The following is an 18217-nucleotide window of genomic DNA, read 5'->3' on the forward strand; positions in this document are numbered from 1 at the left end:
CTCAGGCTGCTATCACAGAATACCATAGACTGAGTAGCTTAGACATTTCTTCCTCACAGTTCTGCCACCTGAAATCTAAGATGTAAGTGTTACTTTGGCAAAACTGCTGTCTGGTGGGGGCTCTCTTCCCGGTTTGCAAACAGTGGTCTTCCCGCTGTATGCTCACGTGGCTGAGGAACAAGCTGGAGTCTCTTCCTTTAAGGACACTAGCCCAGCATGGGGGTTGGGGGGTGGCCTCCATCCTCACGACCTTATCTAAACATAATTATGTCCCAAACCCACCTCCCAATACCATCCACTGGGATGAATTTAACACATGAATTTTGGAGAGACAAAACACAAAGTTCTTAACAGCCATCTAGACCTGGGCTGTCCATCTGGATTGCCAATAGCCACAGGTAACTACCAAGCCCTTGAAAGCTCAGTCAAATGGAGATGTCCTGTAGTGTAAGTTCTATACCAGATTTCAAAAATTTAGTATGGGGAGCAAATACTATGGCAAGTACCTCATGAATAATATTTTGTATTCTTACCTGTTTAAATGATAATATTTTGGATATATTCAGTTCAGTCACTCAGTTGTGTCTGACTCTTTGTGACCCTAAGAACTACAGCACACCAGGCTTCTCTGTCCATCACCAACTCTCAGAGCATGCTCAAATTCATATCCATTGAGTCGGTGATGCCATCCAATCATCTCATCCTCTGTCATCCCCTTCTCCTCCTGCCTTCAATCTTTCCCAGCATCAGGGTCTTTTCCAGTGAGTTAGCTCTTCGCATCAGGTCCAAATGTATTAGAGCCTCAGCATGAGCATAAGTCCTGCCAATGATTATTCAGGACTGATTTCCTTTAGGATCAACTGATTTGATCTCCCTGCAGTCCAACAGACTCTCAAGATACTGGGTTAAGTGAAAAATATTACAGTTTTTTTTGCTAGTTTCTTCTTGTAGCTGTTAGAAAACTGAAGATTACTTCTGAGGCTCACACTTAGGTCTTGCATCATATTTCTGTAGGACAACAGTGGTCTAGCTCTGCAGTTCTCAGATGGAGGAGATTTTGGCCCCCAAGGGACATTTGGCAATGTCTGGGACATCTTTTGTTTGTGACAACTGGAAGGAGTAGGTGCCATGAACATCTAGCTGGTAGAGGCCTCCGAAAGCTGCAAAACATTTTACAAGGCACAGGGCAGTCTTCCCCCATCGCAGAGAATGACCCATCCCAAATGTCACCGTGCCAAAACAGAAACTCTGATTGAGAGAATTCAATTAATAAGGTATAAAAAGATCTTAAAGTGAACACTGTGAAACCTACAAATCTCCATCTAAATAATGGACTACATATGATGTAGTGGGGCTTCCCTGGTGGCTCATGTGGTAAACAATCCACCTGCAATGCAAGAGACCTGGTTCAATCCCTGGGTCAGGGAGATCCCCTGGAGAGGGGATTGGCAACCCACTCCAGTATTCTTGCCTGGAGAATTCCATGGATGGAGGAGCCTGGCGGGCTATAGTCCATGGGGTCTGATATAGTAATCTATGATCAATAAATTTCCGTTTGCAAGATAAAGGGCCTGAGGCCAGAAGCATCACCTGTGGGCAGCATGAGACAGCAAAGCAGACCAGCTCACATCTCTCCTTCAGAACCCTGGCGCTCACATGTCACCAGCACGTTCAGAAGAGCTGGAGGATCCTCTCAGAACCCTGGATAGATGGTTTGCAGTTTAAGGCACATACTTATGCGTCTGAGTATCCATACAGATATTCACAACAAGTCTCCTTAGGTCTCATGGTAAAGAACTTATTGTTTAGAATTCTGACTAGATGGAACCTTCCTTAACCAAGATTTTTGAGTTCAAAATGAGCAATGTGTGGTAAATGGTTCATCTCAGCGAAGTTTATTTCTGCCTGAATGTGCCATGTGTTTCGAAGAAGTTAAGAAATTTGGCTGAAGTCAGTCCTAACCCTGTAGCATTCCAGGAATTGCTTTTCTTTTGAAGGTGTGCCTGATTTCAGCTGGTTTACTTGCCATGTTTGTTTTGGTTTTTTTTTTCCCTGACTCCCAGGCAATAAAGAGTTCTGATTATTTCAGCTTTCTGTTTGGATTTTAGCAAGGAACTGTAACCATACTTGGCTGTGATGCATGACATATTTGAAGCTGCAGGATCAAAGGGTTTGGGGACTTTGCCTAAATATTTGGAACCCCTACTTCTCTATCTATTTCCATCCTGATGCAAGAGAGAAGCCCAGCGATTATCACTGAAGTTCTTCACAAATAACAGCAGGAAAATAAGTTTCCTTCCTTTGTCCTCAGAGATGGAAACCTCCTCCCCTCTTATCCACCCCAGTGTCTCATCTGAAAACTCTCCTTTCATCCTGCAGAGCCACAGGCCCTGCTCACCTGAACTGCTTCTTCTCAAAGCTCAACTGTTGCTCTGAGATTTAAATAAAGTTTTCTTATTCATGCATTGGCATTTTTACATCCAGGCCACCTCTGATTATTTTTTAAATCCGCAAAGTGGCGTGCCCTTGTGGTCACAGTCTTTGAAATTTAGGCAAAAATCATTGAAAAGGATGAAACAATGCCATTTTCAGCAACATGGATGGACCTAGACATTGTCACAGTAAGTCAAGTAAGTCAGAGAAGGAGAAATATTGTATGACATCCCTTATATGTGGAATCTAAAAAGAAATGGCAGAAGTGAATTTATAGAACAGAAACAGACTCATAAACTTAGAGAATGAACTGAGGTTGTGGGGGCGGGGGGAGACGGGGGAAGGGATAGTTAGGGAGTTTGGGATGGATATGTATACACTGTTATATTTGAAATGGACAACCAGCAAGAGTCTACTGTACAGCATAGGGAACTCAGCTCAATTGATGTGGCAGCCTGGACGGGAGGGGAGTTGGGGGAAAATGAGTACATGTGTATGTAGGGCTGAGTCTCTTAGATGTTTGCCTGAAACTATCACAACATTGTTAATCAGATATACCCCAATACAAAATTAAAAAGTTCAAAAGGTGAAAAGAATTAGGCCAAAATAAGGCTCTACTTGAAAGCAAAAAACAATTGATTAGTGATCGGGTGAAAGGAAATTGTCTTGTTATTGAAACCACTTGAAGAAGACCAGGATTGGTGCGTTTTCCATTATGTTTTGCTGCATCATTAAACCACAGGAAGAAAAAAACAAAAATGAAACCACATTACTTTATATAACTTTCAAACCTCATGTAACCTCCCAGGCCCTCCCCTCTTAGCCAGATTCATCATCTGCCTCTAAAGCATGATAATTTTCCAGAGTAAAACATGTCTAGCAAAAGTTCCTATACTTTGGATAAAAATACACATAGCTCATTTATATTCTGGGTGATGTATGACAATGTTCAGCAGCAGGGAAAATAGCAGAATGAGTTGGCACATGTCACAAATACTCCAGTTCTCCTTCTGGGTAAGTACTTGGTAGAATTATATCTTTTCACTCTTTTGAATTTAGACATAGCCATGTGAAAAAGGCTAAAAACAAATAACAAAAACAAGCAGAAGTGATGAGTGTCACTTCTGGTCACCTTTGAAAGGAAGTGCTCGTGGCAGCATCAATCAACCCAGATCCTGAGTGAATTAGATAGCCAGGGTCCTTCTGAAGACCTGAGTTTGAAGGTGTAGCCTGTGATGTTAAGTCCCAGGGGTTCGGGGGTTTTGATTACTACAGCATCTACCTATCCTGACTAATAAATACATCACTTAAGGTCTAGTACCTTAGTTTTACCTTCTGTGCCTTTTCAAAATATCACTTACTTTCTCCTAATGTAATAGAAGAAAACAAATTTAACAAACACGCTTAAAAAATAATAATTTCAAAGAAGAAAAGTACATAAAAGCACAGAGAGTACAGTATTGGAGGAGAGGGTGATCGTCTGACAACAGATGTTGTTACTGCTGTTGTGTGTGTGTTGTTTTCATGGTGTTACTTCATGGTGTTACTTCGTGGTGTTGAGCATGGTGATTTGATCCATTTTTTTTCTCCCTGCCAATTCAACAGTGTGACCACAGAACGATTTTTAGTGACCAGTTTTTCCATGCCCTGCTTTTGGTTGCAGCCGGTTTTCCATGATGTTTTGATGTTTGTGGTCCTTATTTGACTCTGCGAGGATGGAGAGTACCAACTTGAAGAACACCTGCAGTGTCTGAGACTCGGCATCTAACTTTTCCATATGCTCTTTTTTCAGTTCTCCCACTGTGTACTAACCACAAGTATGCAGGCCTGAAGACTGAATACTAATCAAAAGGGAAAACTGGGTTGGTTGCGGCTGAAGGCCTTAGTAGGAAATTCCTCCAGCTGCCAGGGCATGTGTTGAACACATGACTCCTGCTGGCAATGGTCGATGCTCTACACCAGCTGACTACCAATAACTTGGAAGTTGGGCTATTTTCCTTTTTAATTTCCACTTAATTTGCAGTTTTATCAAAATGAAGTGTTTGCTTAATTTTTAGAAAGCAAACAATTCCACCAGCCTGTAAGGAAAACCTCTATCTTTACCAACCCCGGATTTATACTTCTCAGATTACCCATTTACTGACTGGATCATCCATTTAAAATCTGTTCACTGTTTTTGTCCCCACGTTTCTAAGGAACCTGCTTCTCTTGTGGTGCTTGCTTTTTCAAATTTAGATAGATGTATTGATTTCCCATTATAGAACACACAAACTTCACTTTACTACATACTCCTGTATACACACATGCACACATACACATAGTATCAGTTAGTTTTTGCTGTGTAACAAATCATCCCAAAACATACTGGTAAGCCAGCCATTTACATACTCACAAATCTGCGGATCAGAAATTTGAACTGGATTGGGCAATCCTGGTCTTGACTGAGCTCATTGTCAGCTGTGGTTGGCTCCTGGAGTTGCTGGGGGCTGGCTAGCTGAAGTGGCCTCAGCTAGAGTGCCTGTCCCACTCTCCATGCCATCTTCCATCCTCTAGCGAGTTATGATGGACTCATTCACACTTGTGCACACTTAGACACAGTGTTTCTGAGCATAGCAGTCAATTTTATCCTCTTGTTTCTTCTAAATTCACTTGGTAGCTCTTAAAATAAGACTTATTGTTAATATCTTCAACAGAGATCCATGCTGATGGCTTGCCATGGACCTTTTTTGAAGTTGTAAAAACTTTACTTCTGTACCATTCTATTTAATGTTTATTCATTCTGTTGTATCAGGCTCCCTGGTGGCTCAGTAGGTGAAGAATCTGCCTGCAATACAGGAGACCTGGGTTTGATCCCTGGGTTGGGAAGATCCCCTGGAGAAGGGAATGGCAACCCACTCCAGTATTCTTGCCTGGAAAATCCCATGGACAGAGGAGCCTGGCAGGCTACAGTCCACAGGGTTGCAATGAGTCAGACGTGACTGAGCGACTAAATCACGTCTCACTAAAATATTATAAAATGCTACTGTATTTATGTACCTATTTTGAAATTCTAAAAGTGCTTTAAGTCTTGTGAATGTTCCTTTTTAAGAGCACTCTGTCAGAAACTAACATAGCACTGTAAAGCAGTTATCCTCTAGATAAAAAAAAAATCCATTAAAAAATAAGAACTCTGTTCTTGTGTTATGGATGCAACGTCTTCTCTTACTTCTCTGAGGGTTTTGTTTTATTTACATTTTCTTCTGCTCCCTGAATGGTCTGTTCCCTCTGTAATATTTATTAATTTTTGACTTCACTTTCCATGTTAAATATTTCTTTCAAATATCTGTTAACTCTTTTGCTGTCCATTTTCAAGAGAAGTCCTAAAAAGTCAATGGCAGAAGTCCTCAAAAGTTCCCGTCTGAGGAATGAAAGTTTATGGGTGGGATTTGCAATGAATGCGATTCACTAGAGGGTGATGAGGATTTTGTTGGGTTTCCCCAGCTCTTCATATCTAGTTTTCTATTGCCACAGTAACGAATTACCACAACCTTGGCAGCTGAAGCAGCACATGTTTACTGTCTTCCAGTTCTGGAGGTCAGATGTCTGATATGGCCTCGCTTCAGGTTGTTGGCAGGGCTGCATTCCTTTCTGAGCCTCCGGGGAACAATCCATTTCCTTCCCTTTTCCGGGTTCTAGAAGCCACTCCTATTCCTTGACCTTTAGCCGTCTCCTTCCATCTTCAAAGCCAGTAACAGTGGGTGAAGTCTTTTTTACATGGCCTCAGTCTGACCTCTTTTGCTTCTCTCTTCCACTTTTAAAGACCTTGGTGATGACCTTGGGTCCACCTGAATACCCCAGGACCCTCTCCTTATTGTGGTCAGCTGATTAGCAACTTTAATTCCATCTACCACCCGAATTACCCTTTTCCACGTAACCTCACATAGTCACAGGTCTCAGGGATTAGGATTGAACATCACACTGCTTACCAGATACCTCATATCTGTACATACTTTCTTTGGGGCTGGTCAGTTTACCCCAAGCCTCCTTTCTCCCGCCAGTGCATGTGCAGCCTGGCTGCTGGCTTTCTGGGAACAAGGGTAAAATGGTGCTGCTATTTACAATAGCCAAGACACGGAAACAACCTAAATATCCTGTCAACAGATGAATGGATAAAGAAGAAACGGTACATATATACAATGGAATATTACTCAGCCATAAAAAGGAATGAGATTGGGTCTTTTGTAGAGACATGGACAGACCTAGAATCTGTCAATAGAGAGTGAAAGTAAGTTAGAAAGAGAAAAACAAATATTGTGTATCAACGCATGTCGTATGTGGGATCTAGAAAAATGGTACTGATGAACCTGTTTAGAAGGCAATAGAGACACAGGCGTAGGGAACGGATGTGTGGACACAGTGGGGGCAGGGGAGGGCGGGGTGAACTGGGAGGGTAGCGTAGCGTTGACATGTATACACACCATGTGTAAAGCAGATGGGAAGCTGGTGTAGGGAGCTCAGCTCGGGGCTCTGTGCTGACCTAGAAGGGTGGGATGTGGGGCAGGGGCGCAGCGAGGGAGGCTCCAGAGCGAGGGGATATATGCATACACACAGCTGATTCATCTTGTACCGCAGCAACAGACAACACTGGAGGGCAACTACACCCCAATTAAAAAAAAAACGTGGTGCTGGTGATGCCGCTCTTTGGCGTGCAGATGCCCCGCCCAGCTTCCCTGGTTTCCACATGTTACAAAGGCCCTCAGCTGTGCCCAGTGTTCCTCTATCCAGAATGTTCTCTCTCAGCCTCTCTTGAGAATAAACCTCCAGACTTGTCCTGGGTAGGGAGGAGACAGTGGCTGGCAGTGCAGGAAACCATAGGGAATCTAGGTCCAGCTATTCCTTAAACAGATTTGTCGTCACTCCTCCTGGCATCAGTCTTGCCCACACCCCTCTGGGGGCAGCTGGTGCATCTGCTGCTGAGACTCTCCAGGCCTCTGCGGCTCCATCAAATCAATTTTTGGCTTTGCTTCTTAGAGGCTCTTGCCATTCAGCTTTCTCCTGTCTAGTAAGTTAGTTATTGCCCATCCATCTGCTCTCTGGCTTTCAAAATAATGTTATTTCCTCTTTTGTTCCCATGGCCCTTACCAATATGTGCTTTTCATTCTCTTATCGTCATCCTACTGAGGCTTTCAGTGGGAATGGAGGTATAATCATGTTTGTTTGTTTTATCTGCCATGTTTAGCTAGAAGTCCCGATGGTTTGTTTTTAGGGAGAATTAAGTAATTGTGAAACCAATTATATTCTTTGTGTTCTGCATGACAATCAGTTTCTATTAGTTTTCACCAAATACTAGTGAAAGGGTTCAGAAGTTTTTGAATTCCCTGTAAAGATAAAAGAAAGGAAGTGAAGGTGGCGATTACCAAGTGTGTATTTGTGTGTGCTCAGTCATGTCTGGCTCTCTGCGGCCCCCATGGGCTATAACCCGCCATGTTCCTCTGTCCATGGGATTTCTCAGGCAAAATACTGGAGTGGGTTGCCATTTCCTTCTCCAGGGGATCTTCCCAGCACAGGGATTGAATCTGAATCTCTTGCATCCCCTGCACTGGCAGGCAGATTCTTTATCACTGAGCTACCGCGGAAGCCCCAATTACCCAGTTCTTGTTCAGTCGCTCAGTTGTGTCTAACTCTTTGCAAAACCATGGACTGTAGCACGCCAGGCTTCCTTGTCCTTCACTAGTAGCCATCTCAAAATAGTAATGTCTAAACAGTCTTCTTTGCCTGGTCCGGAACAGGTGCTCAATATTTATATGAATTAAATGATGCTTAAAAAGTACTCCAAGAATCGGGTGGGTCAAGCTTTAATCCCAATATCTTTGAGCACAGGTCCATGAATACTGAGTTGTTGCTGAATAGATACTGAGGAATCCACTATTTGTTTTTCTGGAGTTGAAGCTAGAAAAGCAAGGTCCTTCTCATTCTAAATGTCTGAAATGAGAAGTGAAAACTACTACACCCTAATCAATTTCAATGAAGGCAAAATACTGAATTCCCTGGAATGCTTCAAATAGAACTTTGATATATACTAGTGATACTGTCGGTAGTAAATCAGATACATCATGTATAGAAGGTGTGGATTTTATCAGCTCCTAGTGATGTTATCTTAATATGTCATGCTCCCTCCTCCTTCCCCAAAGCATGCTATTTCATTAATTGTTTTACTTCTGTCTGGGGACTTAAAGCTTGGCCAACGGCTGTTGATGTTTTGACAGTGCAGGTGAATCGGACAGAAACATCACCCACTTAGAGGCAGAGCGGTGCCGATGATCTCGGTCTCCTCCTCTTAGCACTACGGCCCTTTTCACAAGTATCTGCTGCCCCTTCTGGATGCCTGCAGTTTGTTCCCTGTGAATGTCTGAAGAGGTGTTGGGAGCTCACGGTGGGCTACCAGGGGCCTTTGGGCATCTAGCAGTTTGCTCAGACCAACAGCCAACAGGGCTACTTGGCAGGCTGCAAGCGAGCACCCTGGCTGCTCTCAGAAGCTTCTTCTAACCCTGGGCTAATTGTCTCCACTGTGCTGGGCTTTCTTTGTGGACACCTATGAGCTGCAGCCGCATCCAACGGCACTGTGACACAGAAACTCAGTTATATCAGCAAGGCCAGCTTCTGCTCTGAGATGCTCCTAATTAGCTGTTAACACATGACATCTCCACACATGCACCTCGGTGCAGAGAACAGCCAGTTCATCTCATGCATAGAAGGCTGATGACAAAGGTGAGAAAGAATGAATTGTTATGATACATTTTGTTCTTTCAGAGTAAAAAGATATATATATATATGAATATATATATATGATGAGCTGTATATTGTAGTACTTTGTTGTCCTATATTTCTGATTCCAAACATGAGACCTCAACTGGAATGCTGGGTGGCTGAGAAAACAGAAGGAGAAGAAAAGCTATTTCTTTTTAATCTGTTCTGCAAAGATAGAAAAGCAATTGAAGAGATACTTATTAAAACTCCAACTGGCTCCGTGACCTTGGGCACAATCTTTCTTCTCTTTGGGCCTCAGTGTTTCTCATTTATAAACGAAGGGATTGGATTCTTTTATATATTGAACTAAGAGGTTTCTTTCAGTGTTAAAAACCCGAGATTCGAAGATAGTTACATTCCTGAAGCGACGGGGAAGAAAGCCTTTGAAAAAAGCACGACTCCCATTATATGAGGATTTGTTATATCCAACTCAGATTTAGCACCTTTGTACACAGATGGGTGTTAGAAATTTGCAACGAGTAAGGAATATGCTGAAAGATTTAGTAGAAAAAAGCAGCACATTGGGTTTTTTTTTTTTTTTAAAACAACAACAACAAAAACCAGCAATATTGTTGTTTGAAGGGCTCTGTGCACTGGGAAATTATCATCTAGCACCAAAGAAAACATTTGCTTTATTTATGATTTCATGATCTCAAGTACAACTTTGTAACCATAACTGTGACTGGTCCACTGTCAATTCTTAGGACCTGGAGATCTCTAACTCCACAGGGAAGACAGGAGAATACTGCCTTGCCCTGCGTCTCTCAACCCCACACCAAGGGTTTCATCAGGCACCATTTCATGCAGGACTCATTTCTTACAGTCAGAAAGGCACAACTTGAAAGAACTTTTTCTGCAGACATTTTGAAAGCTAAACTTCTCTTTTATGGGTGGTAGATGAAAGCTCAGTGTTTGATTACCCGTGACTTTATGGCCAAGATGAATGTTCTCCTCTGCTCCAGCCCCCTTTCCCAGGGCATGACCAGTTTTCCTGAAGGAGAGTGGATTAAATTTGTAGATAAGCCAGTGCTGAGGAGAGTGAACGGGCTTAGGAGCCTCAAGGGAGGAGAGTTCAAAGCCTCACTAACAGCTGGGTGGTCTAGGGAGAGTTACCCTCCTTCTCGGAGCTCAGTCTGTCTCCTGTATGCAACATGCACGTCACTGCATTTTCAGCAGGAAACTCCTTGGGTAGTTTGTTCGGTGGAAGCATGCTGGCCTGGAGTTTTTTTGGCTGTGTCCTTTCAAATTCCCAAGAGTGGCTTAAATAAGGAGAGATATCATCACTACTAATATAAAGTGATTTTAATATGTCAGTAACCATAAACCAAAGTCAGTTCCATGGTTGACACATACCATGCCACCAAAGTCTACATCTCGCACGTTTTGAGCCCAGCTTCTGAGAGCCCAAAATGCCAGTGTGTGTCACATCCCCACTTCCTTAATGCTTTGTGGGCTTCCTTTTGCTCAGAGCTTAGTTCCCTGGTACTTCCTGCCCTTCCAGAATCTTTGAACTGCATTATGGTCATATAAAGGGAACATGCCCTTTGACATACAATTTTGATCTTCCTCTCCCTTGTAAAGATTTTTTTTTTAATTATTATTATCCAGACACAGCATGTGGGTCTTGTTTAAGGGCTGTTAGTAATTCTCCAGGTCTTTTCTATGAGTCTATTCAGTTAGGATTAGGTCTGGCTGTGAATAACGGAACCCTAAATAAGGTACGGATGTGTGAGTTGGACCATAAAGAAGGCTGAGCACTGAAGAACTGATGCTTTTGAACTGTGGTGCTGGAGAGGACTCTGGAGAATCCCTTGGATTTCCAGGAGATCAAACCAGTCAATCCTAAAGGAAATCAACCTTGAATATTCATTGGAAGGACTGATGCTGAAGCTCCAGTACTTTGGTCCCTTGATGCGAAGAGCTGACTCACTAGAAAAGACCCTGATGCAGGGAAAGACTGAGGGCAGGAGGAGAAGGGGATGACAGAAGATGAGATGGTTAGATGGCATCACTGAGTCAATGGACATGAGTTTGAACAAACCCAGGGAGATACTGAAGGACAGGGAAGTCTGGTGTCACAAAGAGTCACAAAGAGTCAGATATGACTTAGAGACTGAAAAACAAAATCAAATAAGGAAGACTTGCATAGGACAAAGCTCGTACTTCTCTTTCATGTAAAAGAAGCCTGGAGGGCAGGTGTCTAGAAGCACATCAACAGAAAGTCATCACAGGGACTTCCCTGGTGGTCCAGTGGGTTAAGACTTGGCCTTCCAATGCAGGGGGTTCGGATTCAATCCCCAGTTGGGGCACTAAGATCCCATATGCCTTGTGGCCAAAAAACCAAAACATAAAACAGAAGCAATATTGTAACAAATTCAAAAAAGACTTTTTAAAAAAAGTCATCACAGGCACTGGCTCTATCATACTGCACATTTTTCTTCTAAGGAATGTGCATAGCTCTCTACCAGAGTATAACCTCCTTGAGGGCAGAAATGTATACTTTACCATCTTCACAGGATCTGTAAGAAGTAGTCTCTTCAGGATATGGAGTTTGGGATGGTCATGCACATACTACTATATTTAAAATGGATAACTAACAAGGGCCTATATATATACTACAGGGAACTCAGTGTTATGTGACAGCCTGGATGCAAGGGGAGTTTGGGGGAGAATGGATACCTGTGTGTGTATATATATACACACACCATATATATATATATATATATATATATGACCAAATTCCTTTGCTATCCACCCAAAGCCATCACAACATTGTTAATTGGCTATATACTCCAATATAAAAGAAAAAGTTGAAAGTCGAACCAATCAAAAAAATAGTCTCTTCTGTTCCTGTCTGTTCTAGCTTCTATATACTTCCTTCCCTTTCAACATTATTCCCTTCCCATAAAGTATCTTATCTTTTGTGTTAAATGGGGGAGAAACAAGATATGTATTTGTATGTGTTCTTGCAAAAAAGGAATATTGGAAAGATAAATAAGAAACTAATAAAGAAAAATATGTCTCTCAAAGGAGAGGTTGTGGGGTAAAGGAGAACAAGAATCGAAGCTAGATAGCTAAATATACATCTTTTTTTATGTTGATTTTTTCACCATGTAAACGTGTTTATAGTAGGAAAAATACACACTAGAAAACTTAAAATGGCAATTGTGCTAACATCTAATTGAGTAACTCATGGCATTATCAGAACCAGTAAAGATTTGACCTAATCATAAAAGTCAAGGAAGCCTTCCTGGACCAGGTGATTCTTGAACTGAAATCTGAAGAATCAATAGAAATCAGTGGGTTCAGAGAGCAGAAAATATTATAATTAGGTAGGGAAACCTGTGCAAAGGCCCTGTGATGGAGAGGGGGAAAGTGCTTATAAACAACTGAAGCAAGCAGAATAGCAAAGCCAGCTATGAAACAAGGTTGGACCAATAAGGACAGTCTAGATCACATGAGGCTTGTGGGCCATGCTGAGAAAAAAAATTTTTTTTAACCAATGAGCAATGAGATACTGTTGAAAGGTTTTAAGCAGGTGGGAAGGAGTAGGTCTGGGTGGAGTTTGTGCTTTATTCAGGGGAATATTCATAGTCACTGAAGGTATAGAGGGAAAGATATGGTGTGATCACTATACTTGTTCTTAGAAAGAATCACTGGTCCCACCCATCTCCCCAGTTCACCCGTAAAATCACACGTAATGCTTGCTAACAACAGTCTACGTATTTCAATTATGATCCATCAGTTGCTATTTGCTAAAAACATTACACAAATTGCACACAGGATAAAGTTGTTATAGTCAGATTTACATTGGAACTTCTCTTCGTTTCTAGGCAACATCATTGCACTGGATAATGATGGCTCTGACCCGCAGAGTCTTTCACAATCTGGTGAGTGAAATGAACGAGGGAACCAGTTTCTGTGTGTTCAGGCCAGTATCAGAGCCTATTAGATCCAGCCTGGGAATAAAACCCATTTTTAATGCACCATTTGATAAGAACACTTAACCTCAGTATGTGTTGTAATTAGAGAGATAATTAGAACTTCACTAGGACCTCTTAAGACTAGGAATATATTTGAAATTCACCTGGAATGAAAATGACATTATCTAAGACCAATCCAAGGTATTTTTTCTTCCATTTCCACCTTGCCTTCCCTCTTTCCCAAGGCTTTTGCAGTGTAAGAAGTGTGAAAAGATAAGAATTTTTATAGGCAGTGCATATCACAGAAGGCTAATGGGTTCAGCTGAAAATTGCTTTATAGTTATTTGAAAAGGGGGGGGGGGAACCCTTAATTTTGAAAATGAGTTTCAGAGAGGCTGAGTATGAAGAAGATGGACTGTGAGTCACGTATGCAGAGAGAAAAAAACTGCTCTTGCGAGAACCTACTCATAAAATGTTAATATATGCATAAGAAAATTGTGTTCCTTAATCTCTGAAGAAACACTTATCACCAAGAACCCTTTAATTCTTTTCCTGTGCTTGATTTATTAGCTTATGAAATTATGTTAATAACCTTCATGTTAATGGTTTGGGGGCTCAAATGACCTGATTTTAATAATGAAGTAATTTATGCAATAAATGCAATCAGCATCTATGAATCTCACTTAACACAAACAGTACTGGTGATTAGCCAGTGCTAAAACAAGTGACTGCCAGTGAGGGGCAATGCATGTTTTTCTGCAGAGAGAACAAATCTTGCTGGCAAGTGATGGGCGGGGCGGGGGGAATCGGTTGTTACTCAGGGCATGTGATGTGAGCTGTAGCTCTTAGCTGCACAAGCTTTGGTAGAGAGGTTGAGCCTGAATCCAAGCATAATTTACAGACTGTAAGATGAGTCTGGTACTTCACCAGCTATAGAGTACATCTACATAGGAGATGTATCCATGACAAGGAGCATGTGTATGATTGTTGGAGTGCAGTGATGTCCTGGAGGAAAATGGGGGAGCCCAGAAACAGCAGATGAAGGAACAGCCAACAGCTGCCTGGAAGGGAGCAGAGTGGCAGTGGGCGAAGGCCTCCCGGGAGATGGAGGGGACCCTCAGGAGGAACGGAGGGTTCCCAAACCTGTCATCAGAAAACCCACGTCCTGCGATAACCTGGGTGCTAGTATTACTCAGCTACGGCTTTTCGAGAGTATTATGCTGAATTGTTCTTTATCCTTTGCTTTGTATTTTGACTTCTGTCCGTCCCTTACAGATCTAAAACTTAGAAACAACTAACTGACCCCCTTACACACTCACTGGAGTGCAAAGACACACTTTAACCAAGTGAGCTAGAGGAGATTTTTCTCCTTTCTTTCTTCAGTAATTCCTAGGAAACAAATGTCCATTTCTTTCTCTTATGGTTTAGATATTTCTCTTAAAAATTCTACCTCCTTCCTGGGGCTTCCCTGGTGATCCAGTGGTTAAGAATTCACCTTGCAATGCAGGGGATGCATGTTTGACCTATGGTCGGGGAACTAAGATCCCACATGGTATGCGGCAACTAAGCCCACATACCATAACTACTGAGTCTGTGCCACAGTGAGAGAGTCCATATGCCGCAGTGAAAGAGTCCGCATGATGCAAAGAAGAGTCGGCTTGCTATAACTAAGACCTGATGCAGCCAAATAAATACATATTGAAACAAAAATCTATCTCCTTCTTGGGACCTCCCTGGTGGTTCAGTGGCTAACACTTCATACTCCCAACACAGGGGGCACGGGTTCGATCCCTGGTCGGGGAACTAGGTTCACCTGCCACAACTAAAGATCCCACACCCTCCAACTAAAAAGATCACGGATGCCACAGTGAAGATCAAAGATCCCGAATGTTGCAACTAAGACCTGGCATACATACAAACATACTTAATATTTTAAAAATTCTATCTCCTTCTCAGATAACATTTACTAAGCTGTTCTCTGACTTCTAGAAATAAAGATAGGTGTGGTCATCACCTCTTCCTACTGACCCTGCAAAGCCCCAACCAGGGGTGAGGAGGGATGCAATAGCCTTTGTATAAAACCCTGTGTTTCCAGCAGGGTCCAGACACCACAGTGCGAACCTTCTAGCATTTTGATCTTTACCCTGAACACTGACATAAGATTTTTTTTTTAACTTGTTCAGAAACACTGGTGGGGTACTTGGTAGAATGATCTATCTCCCCCTAAGAAAGATTCACTTCAAATACACTTTTGGCACAATGTTAAGTCAAAACAAAAAGAATATTAAATTAGCTGAACGATAAACTGTGACGTCACAGAGAAAGCATCGGCTCAGAAATCAGACTGCCTGGGTTCCTAACTCTGTTTCTACTCTCACTGCTTGTGGAACTGGTCGAAGTACATGACTCTTTAAGACAGACATATTTACTTCTAATTTTCTATATTTTAATGAATGGACATTAACTTTATGACAAAATCATAAAGCACATAATTTTGGAAAATATACATAAAACTTACCCTATAAGAAGATAAATCTTCAGTGGAGTTTTAACTCTTCTTCAGTTGTAAACTGGCTTTATATTGGCTATATTGAAAAAAAAAAAGGTCACCCAAACTCTACCCTGTTTTTGGGGACCTGCATAAAGTTTATCATGATTTTACCATCTCAGAGAGCATGAAGTAAAATTCCTTTGAGAGCCTTCATGTGCAATCTGCAGTCAGAGCTGCTATTCACAATTCCACAATTTAGAAAATTAGAAGTGATACTAATACCTTGCTCATTGCAGCACTCAAGTCTTCAAATCTCTACTCACAGGTTGTCAAGTTAAGCAACATTATTCAGCACCACCAGTGCATTAATCCTCACCACTTAGAAGCAACCAGAAGTGTCCCAATTACAAATAACAATATCTGCCAAGAGACCTAGTATCTGCTTTGTCTGTATCTTCCAGCACAAAATCTAGAACCGTGGTCCACGGCCAAAATCGCAGCACAGGCATGTCTTCATCCATCAGCATTCTCATCAAACGTGGGCTCAACCTCTGATATCACAAATAAATTAATTAATAAAATTGCAAGGACACATATTCTTTGCAAAAGAAATAACCCTTAAAGCTATATAAGCCATCTTTCTGCACACAAAACCTTGAGAGATTTTTTTTTTCCTGTAGCCAGAAAACACTGTAAACAAGAAGGAAGCTATGTACTTTTTCCTAATTATAATATAAAAAGTAGGGATCTAAGCTCAGTCTTCCCTTGACTCTCAGCAGTGGCATCTAAGATGTGTGGTTTGGATGGAATTCCATCCTGTTGAGTTTTGATGGAATTCCATGGCTTTTAACATTTTTTCTAAACTCTTAGCACTCTTTCTTTAGGTGCCTTTGCCCTCACCTGTTTGAGCTCCCAGGCTCACAAAGACCCTTTCTTCCGCTTTGGCGGCAAACACCGAGCCACACACAGCAGGACGAAGAAGTGGCGGGTGGAGCAGTGGATGGATCGCAGGTGGGGCTCCTCTCTCCCACTGTTTCTGGTCACTCTGCTCTATTTTGCTGTATGTGTGCTGTCCATCCTTCGAGAAACTTCGGCCAGATTACAGCCACCTCAACCATCTTGAGGGACTATGTAAAATTATCCTTTGGGTGGAAAAAAACAAACAAACAAACGCTCTTTCCAGCTCTGGTGTTGAGATATCCATCATGTTGAGAGATGCTGTGCTTCCTACTGCAGTGAGGGATGTAGTAACCAACTCATTCCCTTCTTCTCAGAGTTTCTCTCTGCTCCTGGTAACCCAGGAGTTACTCACACCTTCTCATTCCATGGTTCAAAACATGTTCCTCCTTCTCTGCTCTGAATTGAAGCGTTTTTTAAAAACCACTGCTGTTGTGTACTATCAACAGGCCATTATGGGGACTTCCCTGGGGGTTGAGGGGCTAAGACTCCATGCTCCCACTGCAGGGGGCACCGGTTCCATCCTTGGTCAGGGAGCTAAGATCCCACATGCCTCGCGGTTTGATCAAATAAATAAACTGGCCATTATGTCAAAGGAAATAAAATTAATTAAAACAAAAAAATCAAGTTTCTTTTAAAATTTAGCTCCATATTTTTTTAAAAAAGGAAAATATGATCCCTTTCAGGCCAGGAAGTTAAGACAAAGTCCCTTTAAGCATGCATTTCTGTTGTGTGCCCCACACCTCATGTAGTCTTTTCGGCAGTGCAGAAAACTTTGACTTGTTTTGTATTTAAACTGACTTAAAATGAATGGGTAACAAAAAAAGAGAGAGAGATTTTCTCTTGCTAACAAAACTATTCCTGGGATACATGAATATATTTTTATACTTACTGCCAGAAATAGGTTATTTTTAAAATCCTAGTGTCTTTAAATAACTCAGAACCACAGTATTGTGGTTGAAAGAATGGATTCAGGAGCCAGAATAACTTGGATATGAGTCCAGCCTCTTTTGTAATAGCTGTGTGACCTGGGGCCATGATTTAACTCTGCAGCTCGCTCTTCTCATCTTTAAAATGAGGATACTAATCATACACGGATGATAGTGCAACCCAACTGAATTTAAATATATACAGCACTTAGAACGATGTCTGGCATAGACATAGAGTAGATGTTCAACAACTGTTATCTACTATTTGTGTAATAATGATGCATCATACCACGTCCCGTAAATAAAAATGCCATTTACCCTCTGACTCTAGGACTGATTCTGGGAATCTCCAAGTTAGGATCAGGAACAAAGAAAATACTTTGCTGCTCTCATCCTTTCTAAAATACTTTCCTTTTTACTATTCAAAAATTCTTTTGGTTCAGCACAATCTTGAAAAGATACTTATCAAGATAATAGTTCGAGGGAGTATGTGTTTTAAGTATGATAACTGGAGTTAGCCAGATAAGCATTTGACTCATAACGTTTAGTACTCTTAACAACTTTGATTTTCATCCTATATAATCAAAAACAATCAAAGCCAGTAACCGTCAGCTTCTCTACAGAAAGTCATCAGAGGCCAAAGCAAGTTAAGATACTTGTCTTTTCGCTGTAAGAATTTCTCATTTCACATATAAAAT

The sequence above is a fragment of the Cervus elaphus genome, chromosome 7 (assembly GCF_910594005.1).
Source record: "Cervus elaphus chromosome 7, mCerEla1.1, whole genome shotgun sequence".
Lineage (NCBI taxonomy): Eukaryota > Metazoa > Chordata > Mammalia > Artiodactyla > Cervidae > Cervus > Cervus elaphus.